Below are 7,154 nucleotides of genomic sequence, written 5' to 3'. Positions count from 1 at the left end.
CTTTACTTTGTTTTTGTCTTGCTTTATTTTATTTACTACTTTGTTTGCTGCACTAAATCAAAATACAAAAAAATTAGTTGCTAGTTTTACTTTATTTACTGTCTTGCTCTCTATATCAAAAACACAAAAAAATTAGTTACTTGTCTTTACTTTATTTGCCTAGTTTACTTTATTACTGTTATCATGAGTAATCCTGAAGTTGAAGTTCGTTCTTTTAAGCAACAAGGTGGAGAAAGTTTTAAAGATGCTTGGTATAGAATTAGTAATGCTCATCATAGGTGCATTAAGAAACACTCCACCACTATCCTTCTTAGGAACTTTTATGTTGGTTTATCTAGTTGGAATAGATATGTTCTTGATACTCTTTCGGGAGGTAATTTCCTAGGTACTCCCGCTTTAGAAGCTAGTTGCATCATTGAGAGTCTAGTTGGAATACCACCTGTTAATGAAGTTAAAATTGAAATCTCTCTTGAAGATGTTATGAAAAAATTGGAAACCATAGAGAAAAATTTTCCAAGTGTTGAAACTAAATTGGGAATGTTATTTGACAAAACTTATGAACTTGATAAATCCTTAGGAGGAATTGATGAAAGAATTAGTGTCCTAGGAACTTGTGTTGTCCATGATAATCAAACCAATAGGATTGATGAACTTGAAAAAGCTATGGGAACCTTGGGTTCAACCTTTTCTTCTCTCAAGTATAATGAGAAAGCTTATGTGGGTAAAGAGCAAAAATTCATGTACGCCTCTAAAGTGCCTAAACAAAAGAATTATTATAGGCCTAAAATTTCTAAAACCCCTAGCACCACCATAGAGAATTTAGATAATGGAGCACCTAAAGTACCCTCTGCAACAAGTTGTGTTTGCATGAAAAATAATAATGTTGATGCTTCTACTCTCGATGTTACTTGATTTGCACTTTCTCGCCTAGCTGAAAGGCGTTAAAGAAAAGCGCTTATGGGAGACAACCCATGTTTTTACCTACAGCAATTTTTTGTTTTGTTGAGTCTTGGAAGTTGTTTACTACTGTAGCAACCTCTCCTTATCATGTTTTTGTGCCAAGTAAAGTTTCTATGTCAAAGTTGATGTTATATTTGGGATCGCTGCGCAGAAACAGCATTGCTGTCTGTCACGAATCTGGGCACAGTTCTCTGTAGAAAATTCGAAAAAATCTGCCAATTTACGAGCGTGATCCTCAGATATGTACGCAACTTTCATTAGTTTTGAGTTTTTCCATTTGAGCAAGTCTAGTGCCAGCTTTAAATTCGTCTTTACGGACTGTTCTGTTTTTGACAGATTCTGCCTTTTATTTCGCATTGCCTCTTTTGCTATGTTGGATTTATTTCTTTGATCCATTAATGTCCAGTAGCATTATGCAATGTCCAGAAGTGAAAATAATGATTGTGTCACCTCTGAATGTGTGAATTATTAATTGTGCACTAACCCTCTAATGAGTTTGCTTGAAGTTTGGTGTGAAGGAAGTTTTCAAGGGTCAAGAGAGGAGAATGATATACTATGATCAAGAGGAGTGAAAGTTCTAAGCTTGGGGATGCCCCCGTGGTTCACCCCTGCATATTTTAAGAAGACTCAAGCGTCTAAGCTTGGGGATGCCCAAGGCATCCCCTTCTTCATCGACAACATCATCAGGTTCCTCCCCTGAAACTATATTTTTATTCAATCACATCTTGTGTTCTTTACTTGGAGCGTCGGTTTGTTTTTGTTTTTGTTTTTGTTTGAATAAAATGGATCCTAGCATTCACTTTGTGGGAGAGAGACACGCTCCGTTGTTGCATATGGACACATGTGTCCTTAGGCTTTACTCATAATGTTCAAGGCGAAGTTTCTTCTTCGTTAAATTGTTATATGGTTGGAATTGGAAAATGCTACATGTAGTAATTCTAAAATGTCTTGGATAATGTGATACTTGGCAATTGTTGTGCTCATGTTTAAGCTCTTGCATCATATGCTTTGCACCCATTAATGAAGAAATACATAGAGCTTGCTAAAATTTGATTTGCATATTTGGTTTCTCTAAGGTCTAGATAATATCTAGTATTGAGTTTTGAACAACAAGGAAGACGGTGTAGAGTCTTATAATGTTTACAATATGTCTTTTATGTGAGTTTTGCTGCACTTGTTCATCCTTGAGTTTGCTTCAAATAACCTTGCTAGCCTAAACCTTGTATCGAGAGGGAATACTTCTCATGCATCCAAAATCCTTGAGCCAACTACTATGCCATTTGTGTCCACCATACCTACCTACTACATGGTATTTCTCCGCCATTCCAAAGTAAATTGCTTGAGTGCTACCTTTAAAATTCCATCATTCACCTTTGCAATATATAGCTCATGGGACAAAATAGCCTTAAAAACTATCGTAGTATTGAATATGTACTTATGCACTTTATATTTTATTAAGTTGCTTGTTGTGCGATAACCATGCTTCTGGGGAACGCCATCAACTATTGTTGAATATCATGTGAGTTGCTATGCATGTCCGTCTTGTCCGAAGGATCTATCATTTTAGTGGTTGGAGCATGCAAAATTGTTAGAGAAGAACATTGGGCCGCTAACTAAAGCCATGAACCATGGTGGAAGTTTCAGTTTTGGACATATATCCTCAATCTCATATGAGAATAATAATCATTGCTACATGCTTATGCATTTAAGAGGAGTCCATTATCTCGTTGTCCATGTTGTCCCGGTATGGATGTCTAAGTTGAGAATAATCAAAAGCGAGAAATCCAAAATGCGAGCATTCTCCTTAGACCTTTGTACGAGCGGCATGGAGGTACCCCTTTGTGACACTTGGTTGAAACATGGCATGCAAAGATCCGGTAGTCCAAGCTAAGTAGGACGAGGTGCGGGCACTATTAGTATACTATGCATGAGGCTTGCAACTTGTAAGATATAATTTACATAACTCATATGCTTTATTACTACCGTTGACAAAATTGTTTCATGTTTTCAAAATAAAAGCTCTAGCACAAATACAACAATCGATGCTTTCCTCTTTGAAGGACCTTTCTTTTACTTTTATTGTTGAGTCGGTTTACCTATCTCCTTCCACCTTAAGAAGCAAACACTTGTGTGAACTGTGCATTGATTCCTACATACTTGCATATTGCACTTGTTATATTACTTTATGTTGACAATATCCATGAGATATACATGTTATAAGTTGAAAGCAACCGCTGAAACTTAATCTTCCTATGTGTTGCTTCAACACCTTTACTTTGATTTATTGCTTTATGAGTTAACTCTTATGCAAGACTTATTGATGCTTGTCTTGAAGTACTATTCATGAAAAGTCTTTGCTATATGATTCACTTGTTTACTCATGTCATTACTTTTGTTTTGATCGCTGCATTCATTACATATGTTTACAAATAGTATGATCAAGATTATGATGGCATGTCACTTCAGAAATTATCTTTGTTATCGTTTTACTCGCTCGAGACGAGCGGAACTAAGCTTGGGGATGCTGATACGTCTCCAACGTATCGATAATTTCTTATGTTCCATGCTACTTTATTGATGATACCTACATGTTTTATGCACATTATATGCCATATTTATGCATTTTCCGGAACTAACCTATTAACAAGATGCCGAAGAGCCGATTCTTGTTTTCTGCTGTTTTTGGTTTCAGAAATCCTAGTAAGGAAATATTCTCGGAATTGGACGAAACTTTCGCCCGGGGTCCTATTTTTGCACGAAGCTTCCGGAAGACCGAAGAGATAACGAAGTGGGGCCACGAGGCAGCCGGGGGCTAGGGCGGCGCGGCCCAAGCCCCGGCCGCGCCGACCTACCCCTGGGCCCCTCGTGTGGCCCCCGCGTTGACCTTCCGCCTACTTAAAGCCTCCGTCGCGAAACCCCCGGTACCGAGAGCCACGATACGGAAAACCTTCCGGAGACGCCGCCGCCGCGAATCCCATCTCGGGGGATTCGAGGAGATCGCCTCCGGCACCCTGCCGGGAGAGGGATTCATCTCCCGGAGGACTCTTCATCGCCATGATCGCCTCCGGAGTGATGAGTGAGTAGTTCACCCCTGGACCATGGGTCCATAGCGATAGCTAGATGGTCGTCTTCTCCTTGTTGTGCTTCATTGTTGGATCTTGTGAGCTGCCTAACATGATCAAGATCATCTATATGTAATTCTATATGTTGTGTTTGTCGGGATCCGATGGATAGAGAGTACTATGATTATGGTGATTATCAATCTATTGTTTATGTGTTGTTTATGATCTTGCATGCTCTCCGTTACTAGTAGAGGCTCCGGCCAAGTTTTTACTCTTAACTCCAAGAGGGAGTATTTATGCTCGATAGTGGGTTCATGCCTCCATTGAATCTGGGACAGTGACAGAAAGTTCTAAGGTTGTGGATGTGCTGTTGCCACTAGGGATAAAACATTGATTCTATGTCTAAGGATGTAGTTGTCGATTACATTACGCACCATACTTAATGCAATTGTCTGTTGCTTTGCAACTTAATACTGGGATGGGGTTCGGATGATAACCCGAAGGTGGACTTTTAGGCATAGATGCAGTTGGATGGCGGTCTATGTACTTTGTCGTAATGCCCAATTAAATCTCACTATATTTATCATATCATGTATATGCATTGTTATGCCTTTCTCTATTTGTCAATTGCCCGATCGTAATTTGTTCACCCAACATGCTTTTATCTTATGGGAGAGACACCTCTAGTGAACTGTGGACCCCGGTCCTATTCTTTACATAGCATACAATCTATCGCAATTGTGTTTTACTATTTTCTTTGCAAACATCTTCCACTCGATACGTTTAATCCTTTGTTACAGCAAGCCGGTGAGATTGACAACCTCACTCGTTTCGTTGGGGCAAAGTACTTTGGTTTTGTTGTGCGGATTCCACGTTGGCGCGGAATCCCTGGTGTTGCGCCGCATCACATTTCGCGACCATCAACCTTCAACGTGCTTCTTGGCTCCTCCTGGTTCGATCAACCTTGGTTTCTTTCTGAGGGAAAACTTGCCACTGTGCGCATCATACCTTCCTCTTGGGGTTCCCAACGGACGTGTACATTTACGCGCATCACTATGCTTGCTAGAATTCAAGTGTATTCATGTAAGATTCCCTGGCTTGATTACAGTGTGCAATTCTTGCATATTTGCAAGTGCAGTGCCTCTGGGCTGGTTCATTGTGTTCTAATTCATGAGAATGCTCAACTGAGCATGATGGTTGGCTAGATGGTTTCCCCCTCTTGATAATGTGTTACTGGATGCAGCTACAGAATTGTTTAGATGATTATCTGTGATGCAACTATTGCTTAATTGTAGTTATTTCATTTATGTAGTTCATGAATTGATGCCAGACTTGTCTCTGACAAGCACTTGCATAATCTGGCAAGCTGTGATGATCCAGTGATCATCAGGTGCATGTGGATTGCTTACCAACCTACTGCCTGTGCCTTTCTGATGCTTATCCTTGTGTCTGTGTGACACACATACATGTGTTGGTGTGTGTTGATGCTTGCTCAAGCATCAGTTGATGCTTGCAGTGATCCCTTGGACCACTGGCAAGATCTTGGTGCTTTGATTACTGGTCTATTTCATTTATCTGTACTTCCCTGCTCTATTGGATGGATAAAGGATATGAACTGTCTAGCAGTAATGATCTTGTGACTCAAATAACTTGAGCTAGAGGGATGCCAACCACTTGGTGGGTACCCTAGCTCACTCTGAACCCTCTGGGTGATGATGGTTGGCTTGGTTGGCTAGTCTTGTGGTTGAGGTGGCCTCAACAGCAAGTATTTGCTGTTCAGGAAGCTCCCACCCCATGTTGGCTTGATGTGTATGGACAATTGCTCTCTGGCCTGACCAGATTTGGTTGCCAGATGCTTTGATGTTGACAAACATGAATAGACACTTGATAGTCTATCAGTCTGATGGTGTAGTGGTCCTAGGTGCTAGGTGAATCAGGCTAGCTAGATAGGATCTTCCCATGTTGGATTTCTTTGATTATGCCACTGGTTTGGAATAACCAATGTTCCCTGGGTTGGTTTTCCTCCTGGCTTTCCCTATGTTTGCTTGCACCAAATGGCTAGGCAGCCAGATGATGACACAAACAGGGTTTCTACCCTTTTCGTTCTTCGTGATGTATGCATGTGCTTATGATATGAGCAAAGCTGTGGCTTGCTCATGATTATGCGGGTATACCTCACTCCAGCTCCTAGAAAGGTTGTTGGTGTAGAGGATTTCTTCGGTTTGGATTTATGAGCTTGCCCTGCTCCTCCCGGCTTGCCTTGGTGATGCTTGATTTGGTTTTTGGTAGATGGAAATAGATGAAACAGCTCTAGCTGTTCATCTATTCTTGATGTTCTTGACTGTTCTTGATGCCTGGTGACTTACCCAGCTGCTTGGTCGATGACTGAGCTAGGGTTCACTGTTGAGGAGGCTTTTATATGATTGGCCTTTGTTTCCCTGGTCGACAGCAAGGCCTAGTCCCTGCTGGTGACACACAGACCTGTGTGTGTGTTGTGCTGCATGCACACTGCTTGGTGAGCAGTCTGGCTGTGTGTGTGTGCAGATACCTGGTATCTGGCTTGGTCCTTGGCTGTGGCTGGATCGGCTCGGCGAGTTGATCATATCTTCTAAATTTTCATTTCTTTGCTAACTCTGCCAAGTGGCATTGCCACTTGGCATATTACTATGTTTGCTTTGTTTGTGTGCAGGGATCAAGGAAATTGATCAAGATGAAGATGATCTAGTAGTTTAGGATGTAATTTTATTGACTTGTAATTTTTTATTTTTCTTTTTTCTATTTAAGCAATTCTTGTAATATGGTGTAATATTTATTTATTTATCTCTTGAATATTGTAAAGACATTGTAAGTTGTGTGATGATCAATAAAGCTCAAGGTTTTCTCTAATGAGCTTTATTTATTATGTGTATTATTTATTACTCTTAATTACTTAAAATTGTTTATTGAATCATCTCAAGTTTGAATTATGAGATCTTAACTTGATGTTTGAATTTGAAATTCAAATTCAAATTTGGTTTGAACTTAATCATACATCTTAACTTAGAATTCAATCATGCAACTTAAATTGGTGAATTCAAACTCTCCCCTCTCATCTCAAAACCCTAATCTAGTTAGGTGAGATGCAAGTTTGTC

Source organism: Lolium rigidum, chromosome 7, assembly GCF_022539505.1.
Source record: "Lolium rigidum isolate FL_2022 chromosome 7, APGP_CSIRO_Lrig_0.1, whole genome shotgun sequence".
NCBI classification, from domain to species: Eukaryota; Viridiplantae; Streptophyta; class Magnoliopsida; order Poales; family Poaceae; genus Lolium; species Lolium rigidum.
The sequence above is the reverse complement of the archived record's forward strand: the minus strand, read 5'-3'. Positions refer to the sequence as shown.